Below are 17,334 nucleotides of genomic sequence, written 5' to 3' on the forward strand. Positions count from 1 at the left end.
TCATTACAATGAAACTCGTCAGAACTCATGTTTCTCACTTAGTTGCAATGTTGCTGCTCTCTGCAAACACTTAACCTGGAGTGTAGCAGAAATGCTGATAAGATCATATGTTGTTTTTCAGGTATAAAGCAGCAGAAAATGAATCAAAATATTTGCAGGTGATATATTATTGATTTGAGAAAAATGAAAATAATAAAAATACATTGGGCATTTTTAAAATTCATTGGACAGAGTGAGAATACTTACTCTGACCATAAGGGTTTGTAGGATCTTGACATTTTCATTAGTGAATCTCATGAGTCTCAATATGGTTGGATCATCATATTCATATCTACGACCGAGTAGTATGGACACTATTATATTGGCTACAGCAGCGTTAATGATGGTCAAATTATCAAAGGGTTTTCCTGAAAATAGAACAAGGATACATTTTTTTCATTCAGAATGAGCAAAATTAACAATGAGAAAAAGTAAAAAAGTACGTATAAGAATATATTGTATCATTATAAATACATAAGCGGTGTGACTGTATAAACAGCTGTGAAAGATATCCTTGTCAACTACTGATATCACTCATAATCAAAGATAATAACACTACAGTGTCCATGACATTCATGCCAGAGGGTGACAAATATAAAATGCTTCACATTTGTTTATACAACTTCTATTTCATTCCACAATTCCACCATCAAAATCAGCGAGAAATTATACTGATCCCAGTATACCCAGATCAACCACTCAACCTAAGTCTGCTATAGCTCAGCACAATTACTCATTTAGTTGTGCTCAGTAGTTTAATGAACAATAGCTCCATTAAAAGCAAACATGTCATTGGATGGCCAGTGGCCAGTTAAGCCACTTAGCACTTTTCTCTTTAGTGGCTGAACATCAATACTCAGTCCTTGTAATTCTGCTTCTTCAGGGACAGGGCACCCAACTGTCCATCAAATGGTCCTTTGTCTCTGATCTCCTGCCTCCTGTAGGACACACACAAGCCTCACACTGGACCATCTACTGGTCTCCTCTCCAAGCTGTTTCCTTAGCTACTCACTAAGCCATCTCCAAAGCCCCTCGCTGAGTCAAAAAATAAATTTGAATGTCCCTCAAAATCGGGACTGTGCTACCAGAACAGGAACACTTGTCCAACAGCTGCTATTTTCTACCTGTTCTTGCAACTTTCACTACTTGTTGCTGCCGGATTGGAAAGCAGATTAGTGCAATTCGCTTCCTGGAAAGTCAAGCAAATCATGAACAAAGAAATAAAACAAAATCATTGCAACATGGTGTGACAAAGTGCAAATTTGCACTTTTAACTGGATTTTTTCCACCCTAACTCTAAATAAGAGCCCATGTGATAATTGAATATTACACCTGATTGGACAAGAACTGTGTTTAACCGTGTTGATTTGGCAGAGCTTGAGTGATTCGAAGGTGGATAATCTTTTTAATTAAGGTAATAGAGGGGTTACATTATAAACAAAGACTGGATAAGTAGGACATGTCGACATTGGAAAAAAATGTTTTAAAGATGATATAATTAGCATGTAGAAAAATTTACAAAGATCTATCTTTTAATACCCCGTACAATCACATCTATATATATATATATATTTATATATATATATATATATATATATATATATATATATATATATATATATTCCTAAGAAGGTGCCACTAAAGGTCATTCACAGGTGAAATTCTCAGCAATATGTGTTTATTAGAATAAATTTGATGTTTCAGCTACAGCAATATAACTTTCCTCAGAGATGTAGTGCATATACAAGAATAAATGTGTATTATATATAGTGGAGTAAATCACTGTGATTATCTCCAGTATATATATATCACACATTTAGTCTTGTATATGCACTATATCCATGAGGAAAGTTATATTGCTGAAAACGTAATACTGAAACGTGAAATTTATTCTATTAAACACCTATTGCTGAGAACTTGGAACTCGTATACAGCCCTCCGTTTTGAAAAAAGGAAAGCAGAGTATATATGCGGTCTCCTCCCACATTCCAAAAACATACTAGTAGGTTAATAGGCTGCTTTCAAATTGATACTGGTCTCTCTCTCGGTCTGTGTCTGTGTGTGTGTTAGGGAATTTAGACTGTAAGCTCCAATGAGGCAGGGACTGATGCGAGTGAGTTCTCTTTACAGCGCTGCGGAATTAGTAGTGCTATATAAATAGCTGCTGCTGCTGCTGATTATATATATATATATACATTAACAAAATGGTAAAAGTGGTATTTATCTGCTGTTATCTGTGTTATTGTGAAAATGAGAGTGGGAGCAAACACTCACCTTTATAAGTTCTAAATGTCTGCATTAAATGTTCACATTCGTCATTAATCTTGTTTTCTATACTCTTCTTCCCCATCCCATAATCTCGTAATGTTGAAAGAGCAAATCTTCTCATCACTTTCCAGTTCTCACCATGAGCAAACACAACACCTGAATAGAATGAATACAGATCACTGAGTTACACATATTTCTACTGCATTTGCAATGGAAAATACTTATGTCGAGATTTGAATGTCACCAAAATGACAGTTGTCCCTAACAACTAAATGTCGCTATCTCCCCACCAACCCAACACCAAATCCTAGTCCATAAACTACTTTCTCACAATCCATTCACCTGAATACCTTACAGCTATTACTAAACATATTTATTTCAATTCCATTCTGAGACAAATGTGTCATAAAGCTTTATAGCCATGGCTGGTGTAGGTTTAGAGCAGAGCCGTAACTAGGGTGGTGCAGGCGGTGCCGTCGCCCAGGGCGCAAGCCCAAGGGGGCGCAGCAGCCGCCCGCTACCTTCCCCTCTGTACATTCAGCCTTTTCCTTTTTTTTGTACTAAAGACACCGTCACCCAATAATTCTTTATCCTTTTTCATTCCGCAGTGGAACGCACATGCGTGTCACTGACAGGAAGTTCGGCATTTGGAACGCATACATACATCATGCATTTGCAAACATGTGTAACAGAATTCTTTCAGTAAAGTGCTAGCTACACTCCCACATTAGGTTGGCCACACCCACTTGGCAAATGTTACTCCCACTTAGATGGGTGGCAACGGTGCCCTGTCTCGCCCAGGGCACTAAAATGTCTAGTTACGGCACTGGTTTAGAATAGCCTGGAGTGACATCTGACAGATTAGATTAAGTGGCAAATTAATTAGGACAAACCCGATTTGCTTTGTCTTTTATTAAATTGCCATTTTTAAAAAATGACAGCAAATTGCCACTTAGTAAATATACCCCTTGGAGTCAACAGATTTACTTTTAGTTCTAGAATTTTAAAACACTTTCAGGCACATTTCCCCTTAGTGTCAGTACCTATTATCACCTATAATATAATTGGATTCATTGAGCAGGACTTATTTTACTGTGATGTAATGTGTTTAATATATGCATTCAAATCTTTTATGTTATCTAATGACTTTTCACTCAAAATAGTTACCATATCCTCTTGATGTTTTAGCAAGCACTGGTGAATTGGCTCGTTCAGAAAATTCCTCAGCATAGTTGATTAGAGCATCTTTCACAGCATCATAACCACACAGGATGACCATCTTTTCTAACCCTAACTGAATGCTGAATACTGAGCCGTACTTCTTGGACAACTGTAAAAACAATGAAAAAAAGAATCAACAGACGATTAAAATAAGAATTATTAAATATTTTGGCTCCCATTTCCAAAATGTCCCCACCCATGATTTACCCTCACCCATATTCCCCTCTCTCACAAATGACTGGCCCAATCCAGTGTGGAATGTCCCATCTAGCATGTGAGGCTTAAGGTATTTTTGTCAAGTATAGACTCATTCTGTACATGCCAGATGGACACTTCCTAAATAAACACAGACAACACAAAACTCAGTGAGCCTTGACAGTATAGATAGACTGAGTGTAGCAAAATGAAATTCACAAATATCTCTGTTTAAAAATATCGTAATACTATTTTCATAATTTAATTTACACTGGTGTGTGAAGAAATCTCTTTTCATAGTGGAATACTATTTATTTACTTTGGGTCAATATGAATTAAATAATTTAGAGAATTGGCACTTTGTGAATGTTATTGTTAAAAGTAGCACACGGCAACTCCTTATAATAATGCTGAGTGGAGAAATTTTAATGAGAAAAGTAAAAGCTTTTAATTTTCGATGGAAATAAATACATTTTAAAAAAGCATATTTTGGCTGCACAGAAAATGGTTCAAACATATGTTTATAGATGTAATAACACACCAATTTGTTTGTGAATCCCACTAAATATTTACTAACAATGCGCACCGGTGAAAATCTTCACTCAACCTATTGAACCAATCAGATATTTACTTTGACTGTCTTATACTAGACATAATAAAATCCAGTTGCTGACTGGTTGCTGTGGTTCAGTACGGAGTTGTAATAGTACGGAGCAATGTCAGTAAATAATCCTCTGCCTATTTTTTTCTGGAGGTTATGTTTAACTCATTGGGAAATTGGGAAACTAATATTACATTTTGTGTTCAATGTTATGATACTACTCATTTAAACAAATTTATGCAAGTAAAAATTACACATTTTATGTACAATTCTGGAGCAGCTGATATCTTTATCCTCAATTCTATTTATGTAACTATTGCTATATTCCTTTTTAGCATATTTACTAAACTGCGGGTCTGAAAAATGGAGATGTTGTCTATAGCAACCAATCAGATTCTAGTTATCTTTTAATTGGTACACTCTACAAAATGATAGCTAAAATCTGATTGGTTGCTATCGGCAGCATCTCCACTTTTTCTACCACTTAGCCTAGAATAGCATTAACAGCTCTACACAAACTCTGAGGCATCATTTTCTGATGGTTATGGGATAATAATGCAGTGAGTGTTCATTTTCATAAAACTACAGCTGGCATATTAGCTAGAATTACTACTACTGCACATGTTATTGACATGTCACTAGCATTGCTGGAATTAATACTCTGTTTAGCTTATTACTTATAGTAATGCCGGATGAGGGTTTAGGTGGGATGATGTTTCATGCTAAAAAAGTAAAAAAAAAAAAAGTAAAAAAAGCTAAAGTATGTTCATACCATTTGGTAGCGCCTACTATTTGCTATTGTATATTAGATAAAATGTGTAACTGAGTGTATCTAACACCTACCTTAGCTTAGTAAACCTCTGCTTTGTTTACTTGTCAATGGCGTTTTTAAAACATATCCAAAAATACACTTTGGGTCTACTTAAGTTAAATTTACAAAGGGCTCTTTACTAACATTACATTTAGTTGCAAAATTTGCAGTAAACCACAGGAAAAAATTAGCATTTAGCTTATATTTTTTAGGCAGCACAGTGGCTAAGCGGTTAGCACTTCTGCCTTACAGCACTGGGGTCATGAGTTTAATTCCCGACCATGGGCTTATCTGTGAGGAGTTTGTATGTTCTCGCTGTGTTTGCGTGGGTTTCCTCCCACACTCTAAAAACATACTGGTAGGTTAATTGGCTGCTATCAAAATTGTCTGTCTGTGTGTCTGTGTATGTGTGTTAGGGAATTTAGACTGTAAGCTCCAATGGGGCAGGGACTGATATGAATGAGTTCTCTGTACAGCACTACGGAATCAGTGGCTCTATATAACTAAATGATGATGATGATGTTCAAACTAAATAATGAAAGTTAATGTCTGATTGGTGTATTTTAGTACACATTTTGCCCCTAGATAAAATGTAAGTAAATTAGCCTTATATTAACAGTGGACATAGCCTTTTAATGTAAAAGATTTCAATGACATTATTTCGGTGGTGGTCTTTCAGCTCTATTTGAAAATCTGTTGTGTTAGATCTCCCTAGTTCTCTGCAGATTTAAGCAGCAACATGAGCGATTTGCCAGGACGCCGCTAGAATGATTGGTAGGAGGCACTCCTCAAAGTACTACTATTAACAAGAGGATTTTGTAAAGTTCTTAATTAAGGCCTATTAATTTTTTTTGTGGTATTTAGTAGAAGTACTGTATTACCTCTATAAACGTTTTATGAGGTTTTGCCACGTCAATGATGTTCATATTTCCAATGATCGGTAAAGGCGTTGGTCCAGGGGGAAAATTCTTGTTATTGTCTTGTTTCCCATTGTTAAAAACATTGGCCAAAAATAGGATGACAACAACAGAGAGAAGAATTGTGACAGGGTCAATGGTAATCATGTCTTCTGTAAAATCTAGAGAGGGAAGACAAAATATAGTTTTTTTTTTTATAAGGAAACAAATCAGTTATAATCAAAATACAGAACAAACCATGGTCACTGAAGATTTCTCTCCTGTCCTGCTATGGTTCTGGTCATCAGAGAGAAACAGAGAGAGCTGCAAGACTGCAAGGCCCATGCAGATGAGACTACAGAAGAATGTAGGTAGTTTATAGTAATTCATTGTACAGGGTTTAACATCTATCCTTATACAGGCTTACTCTTCCATGTGAAGTCTCATTATAAGTGAGTGTTTAGTGGTTCCCACAGTAGCCAGTGTTGGATCCAACAGATCTTGTTAGATGTGTATGTTATAATCTACCAGATCTATAACATATATATGTTCAGCACATTGTACTGTACTGTAGCAAGATACTTAGCACAAAAACATGCAGTATATGTAGAAGATGTAAGTGTATTATAGGCACGATCAGCCACCTATTGTAATGGACACCAGGCCCCCTAGTCATTCCACAATCACAACAAATATTATGTTCTTTTCATTTACACAAGCAGAAAAGTGTTAATTAGTAAAAAAAATAAATGCTCATTCTATATGTAAAGATCCATTTGAAATATATTTTTTATCGTATCGACCTCTCAAAGTTAATAGCTCAGAATCATACTTTCTCTTCATCGTCATCATCATCATCAACATTTATTTATATAGTGCCAGCAGATTCCATAGTAAAACAATACTGGGTAATACATACATACAGAGAGGTAAGAGGGCCCTGCTTGCAAGCTTACAATCTATGGGACAAAGGGAGTTTGATACACAAGGATAAGTGATACATCATATTGAATCTTTGTCCAGCTAGAATGCTAAGGTTGCAAAGAATTTAGTGGGCTGTATGCTCACTCACACAACTATGTTGGTCAGAGGGTTGTTATCTTGTGTTAGCTGTCTAAAATGTGGTAATAGGGTAACCTAGGGAGATTAAGAGGGTGGTAGAAGAATATTATAAGCTTCTCTGGTGAGCTGGGTTTTCAAAGAACGCTTGAAGATTTGAAGGCTAGAGGAAAGTCTTGTGGTGCGAGGGAGTGAATTACATAAAAAGGGTGCTGCTGGAAAAAAAGTCCTGCATCCAAGAATGGGAGGAAGTGATGAGAGAAGAAGAGAGATGGCAGATCTTATGCCGAATGGAGGTGTCAAGATATTTTGAGACAAGTGGAGAGATGTATTTTGTTGATGGCCTTGTATGTTAGAAGAATAATGATATATTGGATTTGTTGAAAAACAGGCAACCAATGTAAAGACTGACAGAGTAACTCAGCAGCCAAAAAATGAGTTTCAAGGAAAGTCAATCTAGCCACTGCGTGCAAAATAGATTGTAGGGGCTCGAATCTGATTTTGGGAAGACCAGCAAGGAGGGAATTGCAATAGGCGATGCGAGAGATGATGAGTGCATGAATTAAAGTTTTTGCAGTGTCTTATGTGAGATATGTACTTAATCAGGAAATGTTTTTTAGATGTATACAGCATGATATAAATATAGAGTTGATGTGTGGAACAAAGGATATATGCGAGTCAAGGATTACACCTAGGCAGCCAGTTTGCGAGGTGGGATTTATGGTCATGCTGTCAACTGAAGTAGAAATGTCAGGTAGGAAGCTTCTATTGTTGGGTGGGAATATAATTAGTTCTGTTTTTGACAGATTGAAATTGAGTTAGCGAGAGGACATCCCAGATGAAATGGCAGAAAGACAGTCAGTAACGCAACACAACACAGAAGGTGAGAGATCAGGAGAGGATAGATACATTTGTGTATCATCTGCATAGAGATAATATTGAAATCCAAAGGAGCTTATTAATTTTCCAAGGGAAGTGGTGTAGATAGAGGATAGCAGAGTACCTAGGACTGAGCCTTGTGGTACACCAGCTGATAAAGAAAGTGGAGTGGAGGTTGTTCCAGAGAAATTAACAATGAAAGAGAGATTAGATAGGTAGGATGAGAAGAAGAATAGGACAGTGTCTTGAAGACCTAGGGATTGTAGCGTTTGCATGAGGAGGGAGTGGTCAACAGTCTCGATTGCAGCAGAGAGATAGAGGAGAATTAGAAGAGAGTAATCACTTTCAGTTTTAGCTGTGATCAGATCATTGAAAACCTTGGTGAGATCAGTCTCTGTGGATTGTTGAGAACGAAAGCCTGATTGAAGATGATCCAATAGGTTGTTTGCAGTAAGGAAACATGTGAGGTGAGTGTAGGCAATTCTCTCGAGAAGCTTGGAGGGGCATGGGAGCTGAGAGATGGGGTGGTAGTTTGAAAGAGAGTTTGGGACAGAATTTTGATTTTTCAGAATAAATATAATCACTGAGTGCTTGAATAGTGATGGAAAGATACCAGTAGGGAGAGATAGATTACAGATTTTAGTTAGAGGTGGAATGAGCAAACGAAACAAGGACCTACCAATTTGTGAGGGTATGAGATCAAGTGGACAGGTGGTAGAGTAGGAAGATAAGAAGAAACTTCCTCCTTATTTGTGGGCTCAAACAAAGAGAGGGTGTCAGAGGATGCTGGGAAGGAATTGAGCTGATTGCTAGTCGAGGAAGATGACACCATTACAAGTCTGATCTTATCAATCTTGTCCTTGAAATAGGAAGCAAGATCCTGGGCACTGATGATCATCAAAGGGTTTGAGGTGTGTGTTTGGGAGCCGTGTTTCTGTTATTGCAATAAGGTTTAGGTTGTTTGAGAGGAAGAGGTTGTGCATGCAATTAAGTTTGTTGCATACAGAACGTGCATTCCAAAGGGCACATTTAAAGGACTTTGAAAGAGAGAAGAGACAGGTGCTGCTTTTGAGGTTTGCTGTATTTCGGTAGCATTCAGATATATGTGTGTGGGAGAAGTGTAAGGGAACTGGATTAGGTGATATATCACCAGCTAATAGAAGCTTGGAGGAAGAAAGGTAGGAAAAATGATTGTAATATGTGTATCCTTTTAGTTTCTCGTGACAGGGTGAGGCTATTATAACTAATGAATATAAACATGGCAACAGTTCATGAGTGATAGCTAGAGGTGAGTGAATTAATGAAGGGATAATGTGAACAGAGATGTGTGTTGCAGGAATGGTGAAGGATGATAAAGTCATAAAGATAATGCCATGAAAGAAAAGCAAGAAAAAAAATTTGGCATACAAAGGTATTTACAAGGAAAATAGCAATAAATGTGGGATTTACCTAGCTGTAATCTCCTGTGCAATCAGAATTAGCAGAGTAAAGCTGCAGCAGATGTAAATTATTTCTAGAGGTCTTCAATTGTTGTTCAATGTTTGTTCAACTGTCTCGTTTAATTGTATTTTCTAATCATTTTGTGCTTAAGTAATTAAGGAGAGCAAAACATAAAAGAGGAGTAACTTTGCACCTGGGCAAAATGATTTTACATTGGAAAGTGAGGTCATTTTAAAATGTGGGGACAGATTTATAATTGGGGTAGGGCATGTTCTAGATCAACTTTAAATTTCAGTGTAAAAATAAAGCTATCAAGTATTTGTGTGCTAGATGATTAAACAGCCAGTATTTAGCTTATGTGCAAAATTATAAACTAATTTGCACCCCTTGCATTGTAAAATGGTTGTCCCGAAGAACATACTCCTTTGTTTGCCTTACTTAATGACTCAGACACTTAGTGTAGAAAACATAAGTATGTCCCAACATATGACTCCTCAAGACGATATGAAAAGTTATAGTGAGGCTGATGGCAATTTAAGTTGCATCTGTGCTAATTGGAGAGTTATTCACAGAAGTGAGGGGGGTACTATTGGGCTTACTCAGGCTATATGAGAGCCAGGCCAGAGTCATAAAATGGGTTCAATGAACAGCAACTAAACACAGGTTAAGCAAGTAACAAAGGTTGTTGAATGGAAGTCATCATCTCCTAACATCCATTGCTATGCTCCATCTTATCCTAAAGTGAACCAAGGCTGTAGCATGGAGGTCATCTTCTTCATTACATCCTTTTTTTAAAAAAAAAAAACAAAAACAGGCACAGTTCTCTTCTGAGAGCATCTTTATTTTTGTAATCTCAAATTAGAAATTATTGTTTTCTATCTGGAATTCTACAGAGCATTTTTATCTTGTTCCCACCACAACTTAATGTCTACAATCTCTAGTGGGTTTTAAAAATAGCATGGGAGCAACATGCTCATGATCTCCCTGTTATGGAGAAATCCAACCCAGTCTATTTAGAGTTGGTGCTGATTCGGTATATGGGGAGGAGTTATGTTGCCTAATTTTTAATTTGCTTTATTTATAAAAGTCCAGCATTTGTAAATCACTTGCAATTCTCTTCTAATCAGTTTTCTATTGTAAGTGACTAACAATTACCTCCTCTGAGGCCACACATTCTACCAATTCATTAATTTTACTTTAATTTAAAAGTTTTCACTTATGTATCACTGCTAGAATCTGTCTTTCAGTGACCACATATATTTACAATAGTAAACAGTAACTCATGAAATTAACTGTGGTATTGCGAATAAATGGTTTTGTGTTTAATGTTAACATTACGCATGGAGAAACCATACAACAAGGGCAAGGCGATGGCAGCAAACTATAAATGGGACTCACAGAAGCGCTTAAAAAAATTATTCCTGTAGAAAAAATAATAAAACAAAATATAAAAAACACTCATTCCTTAGACAGCTAACTGCCTATATATCCACTATCATGGAGAACTATCATCTTAGTCAAATAAATTGGTTACATTTATTGAATAACATACTGCAATGAATGATGTAATGTAACCAATAGCAACCAAAAAGATATCCGCTTACACTCTCTACACCTTTGTGCTCATTTTTTGCAGCACATCAATCCCCCTTTTGTCTGGACTTCTCTGTTCCTGTCCCCTCCATCCTCTTCTCCTTTACCAAACAAAAGGCCAACACTTGCAATCATTTTCTTTCTCTCCTGAACTGTTGTGTCTACATCTCTCACCTTGGAATATATTTTTAGTGATGTCAACCTTGTATGTTCTCCAAGCAGCAACATCTTCTTTTTCTTTTCACAGGTTTTCTAGAGGCAGCTCAGGACAGTAGAAGGGAGAAAGCATGTGGCACAGAAGAACGAGCAAGGTGCTTGGTGTTAGGAGGAGAAGATGACCTCCATGCTGCAGCCTTGGTTCAGGACAGAATAAGATGGACCATAGCACTGGATGTTAGGGTGAGATGATGATCTCCATGTTACAGCTTTGGTTTAGGACAGGATAGGATGGAGCATAGCACTGGATGTTAGGAGGAGATGATGATCTCCATGTTACAACTTTGGTTCAGGACAGAATAAGATGGAGCATAGCACTGGATGTTAGGAGGAGATGATGACCTCTGTGTTACAGCTTTGGTTCAGGACAGGATAGGATGGAGCGTAGCACTGGATGTTAGGGTGAGATGATGACCTCCATGTTACAGCCTTGGTTCAGGACAGGATAGGATGGAGCTTAGCACTGGATGTTAGGATGAGATGATGACCTCCATGCTACAGCCTTGGTTCAGGACAGGATAAGATGGAGCTTAGCACTGGATGTTAGGATGAGATGATGACCTCCATGCTACAGCCTTGGTTCAGGACAGGATAAGATGGAGCTTAGCACTGGATGTTAGGAGGAGATGATGACCTCCATGCTACAGCCTTGGTTCAGGACAGGATAAGATGGAGCTTAGCACTGGATGTTAGGAGGAGATGATGACCTCCATGCTACAGCTTTTGTTCAGGACAGGATAAGATAAATGAAGAGTGCGAGATAGGGCTTCCATTTAAAAACTAGGGGACACCAACAGCCTGACGAGCAGCCCCCCATGTCTGCAGTGCTCTTCTACATACTAGTGTTTACCACATTGCACATCTTGTGTCACAGTAATCTACAGTACATACCACTTACTGCACATCAGCAACTACATTTTGTTAAATTAAAATGAGAACCTATCAAAGAAGATCTCCAGTTAAAGTCAAATTAAAAAGTAACTAAATGTTAATAATTTTATGGACTTAAGCAGTAAGTCAACTAATATCCATATTATTTATCACCTCATCTGTTTATTCCCAGTTTATGTATTTTAAAAATCATTGAGTTCCGATGTCATCACTTCAATATTTATTGGGAAAATTTGTATATTATAAACAATAACACACCACCTAATGTACAGTATTATGGATATTCTAATTTAGCACAGATTCCTGTGAGCTATATAAAATCCCTAGTCCTGCAGTCTTGTGCTTTTAGATGGTCACGGAATGCCTTGATGACTTTTAATATCTCGATAGTTTACAGTAGAGGTTGATAATGCATTAAAACCTCACAAAAACAATCATTTTGTTATTTCTTTTAAGCTTTAACTCCAAATCAAGCTTGCACTATATTTTAGTATACACAATGGAATGCTTAAGCTTATGTTCACCTACAAGAAAGGCTGTGTAGAACATGAATCTAGGCAAGTCTACAGATATAAGCTGAATGATAACACAGGTACATGGTTGTTACACTGAACTTCATGATTACAAAATTTCAGTTATATTGATAGAAAAAGTAAGAGGGAGATTCAGGAACGAGAGAGAAGGCTTTGTTTAAGTACTGTCCCTTTAAGACAGAGACAGGTTTGAGGTACACAGCTACAGCAAATAAATAGGTATTAAGTAAATTACTATATTACAGCCTAATAATATCTGTGTTCCAAATACTTTAAAGGTTCCTAGAAAAAAAGTTGTTAGCTACGATATGAAAAGAAATAGTATTTGGTTTCTTACTTTGAGCACTGTACAGTGTGGAACATAAACAATGAGCGGATCTGGTCTCTCCTCCTCTGTCCTTCTGTACAGAAACAACTGCTTTTAAATCCTGGGAGAATAAATAAGCCTTATCTTGACCTCACATGTTGATATTTGGCAACTGCTGTTTTCTTTATTACCCCTCCCACAATAAATATTACTGTACAATCAAAAGAGCGTTAATCTATTGTTACATAATAGTTTCCAGCCTAGTAGCTCAGCAATTCATAAAAAGGTTAAGTAAGTTTAAATTAATAACTCTTACCTCTATCCGTCAAAAAGAAAATGGTAGGTCCACTTTGCACCAGAGTTAATGATCCTTCATGTTTCATTTGTGGATTCAGTATTCTGTCATTTTAAGCTTTTCATTGAAAAACATGATTGATTACCGGAACTCAGTGGTAAAGAGAACTGTCTATAAAACAATCTGCAGACACAGTACTGCAGGATACCCTGGTTCAAAGGCTCCTAATGTATATACCACATATGGAATATTTTATGTTAATGTAATACACACAGATATGATCACTGAGTGACTCCTCCTATAGTCACTGAGAGAAGAGCTGCTCCACAAGGTAGCACCTCCTCCTGAAGTCAGTGTTAGGAGCCATGATAGATAAGGTGATGGGGATGAGAATGCCATACATATAGATATTATCACAGAGCACTTTCTCATACATGAGTAAATTTATCAAATGTTCTAAAAAGGAAAAGTGGGGGTGTTGCCCATAGCAACACATAAGAGTCTAGCTAACATTTATCTTGTACATTCTAGAAAATGTTAGCTAGAATCTAACTAATTGCTATGGGCAACATCTCCACTTTTCCTTTTTAGAAGGTTTGATATATATATACCCTACAGCCACTGTGAGGAGCCCTGCTATATGATAATAAGAAGGTGATGATTATCAAGCACCTTCTCTTACAGACATAAACACTAATGTACCTTCCCTACAGTTATTATGATGACTACTGGTATAGAAAGTAATGAGAAGTGTTGATGTCATACACACAGACAGGATTACCAAGCATCTCCTCTCTCAGCCACTATGTGAAGCCCTGCTATACATGGTAATTAGGCGTAGTGTCATACATACAGACTGATCCTCCTACACAAAATGAACGAACTGTGTGTGGGAGACTGGTGCCAAAATGTGTCCAGTGACTAGTTAGGGACCTAATTTTTATAGCCAGAGTTGAGGTCTATTGAATTATGTTTATTGTTGTGAAAGTTTCATTTTGTTTGCAGAAGACAATGAGAGGACTGTTTATCCATCCTTGTGAATAAATGTTAAGTGATTCAGCTGAAACCTGTGTGAGGAGCCATATGTGTGCACGCTTTTGAAAACTATTTTGCATTATAACTGGAGAGAACAGAATGCAATCTTTGACACCATAAAAATTAAACATATAAACAACACTTCACCTTTACTCTACCGAAAGAACTCACATTACCTTATTGCCAGCTCACCTTTTCTTTATTTGTTGAAGGTACATAATTCAGCTCCAGAACTCAATTGACTTGTCCCTCCCCCTTCTATTCCATCAGATAATATGATATTTATGCCAAACTCTGCCTTTTCATATCATATCTTCTACATGATTTAACTGCTTAATGATGATGTTTCTTTCCACTGCTCAATAAACCTCTTTGTAACACGTTTAATTATTACTGTGTTCATGAAGCAAAGACACGGACATCAATTTAAATTTGGAAATAAGGACACAGTTTCAACTAAAATTTAAATTGTGATGGAGAAATCAAAATGTGATTTTAGTAAAACAGACTAATACTAAATCAAATAAGTAGATGGCCAATCGGCCCGGATTCAGTTTTAATTAAGATTTAAATAGTGACAAAGAAATTAAAATGTGATTTCAGCTAAACAGACTAATACTAAATCAAACGAGTGGATAGCCAAAAGCCCTGGATTCCACTAAACCAAGAATGTTATCCCTTACTGAATGGCCGGCACTTAATCTGACATCAGAGAAACTAGACACGCTCTAGACTCCCAATAACATGCTCACACCAAACAGGTCATGGGGTCCCCCACACAAAAGGACCAAAAGCCTTACTTACTTTGAAGGGGGTAGTGACCTGTGGTCAATCAACAAAAGCTCCTTGTATTAGCCGCTGACCGCAATGCTTTCCTGCCATTGCTGTGGTCCTCTAATGGACACACAGCCCACCACCAAAATGGCCTAACTAAGCCCCTTAATTTCCAATAGATCTGTTCTATGGAGACCCACAACCCCTCATCCGTAAAATGAACAACATCCAATCTAAACATGTGAGCCAGGTCCACCGTAATCAAGGGCTGTTCAATTATCATACCCCCAAGTGCCCTAATGACACAGCCAGTTGCCCTATTAAAATTTTTCAGTAGACTCCTAATGTGGTCAGGAATATTACTCTTTCAGCAGATACTGGGGATGACATCAGATTAGCGCAAGTTAAATACTGGCCATCCATTCTTTATCTCCTCAAAATTCTCCCTGATTTTAATCAACTCTAACAATTTGCATTTACCCAAATCGTTCCCTACAAGATGTATGATAAGTATGATAAGTATGTTGGGAGGTCCTCGAATTCTTAACTACTGATAAAAACATGGCAATAAGATCTGGCTGGCACAAACCCCTCTTAGCCAACCAACAAATTTCACCGAGGATGGCAAAGGATAACCACTCATGGGCCACCTGGTGCCTGGATGCCCAGAACACAAATAAATTCCCAACCACCCATATCTGCATCTGTACCATGTGCACACCTGTAAATAAAAAAACCCTAATGCAATTGGTAACCTGATAGACAATTAAACAAAATCCAACAGCAAAGTGTTGTGATGAATGATGGGTGGGGGATGCAGTAAACCATATGAAGGTAAAAAATAACATAAAAAGCCTTGGAGGCACGTAACTAATCAAGCAGCAAATCCTTGAGTTACTAAGGGTTGGAGACCCCACTTTCTAGTGGGCCTGATATATTTATTGTACACTTTGATCTTCTATCTCCCTTATTGCTTTATTGCCACTATGAAAGCCCTGTCTAAGGCCATGAGTACAGTCCTAAATGACCGGATTTCATATTTTATAGGGTCTAAGCCGATAAATTCAATGGATCCCTCAAAAGTTGTACTAAAGGTAAATGCAGTTGGGGCGACACATCTCCAGTTGTACAATGATGTAAAAAACACCACATATACCTCTTCAATAAACACGGTACTATGTGAAATCAATTAGGACAGTGATTATCAAAATTGTTAAAAATGTGTAAAGTGTAGTGGGTAAAATAAACTAGACTCTGGAATCATCTCATTGTTATAGTATTGTCTAAAAAGTATGTTATAATATGTCCTCAGAATACAAATCAGTGTAGGTAACAAGTGTTACATTGTGGTGCACAAACACGAAAGAGCCTGTTATCTAAATTTAACTTGCTTGAACAGCACCAGGTGTTCCACTTCAGTAAAACATGGATGTATGCTATCACAATGATGGTAGTGTTTCAGCTAAATGATTAAAATGTGTATATTGTAGAGAATTAAAATCTGTACTTGGGAATGATCTCGTTGTTATGACCTTCATCTAAATAGTATGGTATGATACGTCCTCAAAATAGAAATCAGTGTAGGTTAATTATAACTGAGATAAGGTCCTCGGTATTTACTGAATAAAGAGCTCATCATCATCATCATCAACATTTATTTATATAGTGCCAGCAAATTCCGTAGCGCTTTACAATTGGGAACAAACATTGATAAAACAATACTGGGTAATACATACAGACAGAGAGGTAAGAGAACCCTGCTCGAAAGCTTACAATCTATGTGACAATGGGAGTTAGAAACACAAGGGCATGTGCTACATCATATTGCACAATGGACCAGCTAGACTGCAAAGGTAAAAGTATTGAGTGTGCTGTGTGTGTGGCAATGTTGGTCAGAGGGTTGTTGTCTTGCATTAGCAGTGTAGAGGATGGTAATAGGGTAATCTAGAGAAATTAAGATGATGGTTGAGGAATATCATAACCTTGTCTGAAGAGGTGGGTTTTCAGTGAACGCTTGAAGGTTTGAAGACTAGAGGAAAGTCTTACTGTGCGTGGGAGGGAATTTCACAATGTGGGTGCAGCCCGGAAAAAATCCTGTAACTGGGAATGGAAGGATGTGATGAGAGTGGAGGAGAGACGTAGATCTTGTGCAGAACGGAGGTGTCGAGTAGGGAGATATTTCGAGACAAGTGAGGAAATGTATGTCGGTGAAATTTTGTTGATGGCCTTGAATGTTAGTAGAAGAATTTTATACTGGATTCGTTGAAATACAGGCAGCCAA

General features: G+C 37.4%; 1 pseudogene; it reads right to left on the reverse strand.

Moving 5' to 3' along the window:
• The window catches only part of LOC142143095 (uncharacterized), an 88,373-nt pseudogene that overhangs the window by 27,210 nt on the left and 43,829 nt on the right, over positions 1 to 17,334 (reverse strand).

The sequence above is a fragment of the Mixophyes fleayi genome, chromosome 3, assembly GCF_038048845.1.
Source record: "Mixophyes fleayi isolate aMixFle1 chromosome 3, aMixFle1.hap1, whole genome shotgun sequence".
Lineage (NCBI taxonomy): Eukaryota > Metazoa > Chordata > Amphibia > Anura > Limnodynastidae > Mixophyes > Mixophyes fleayi.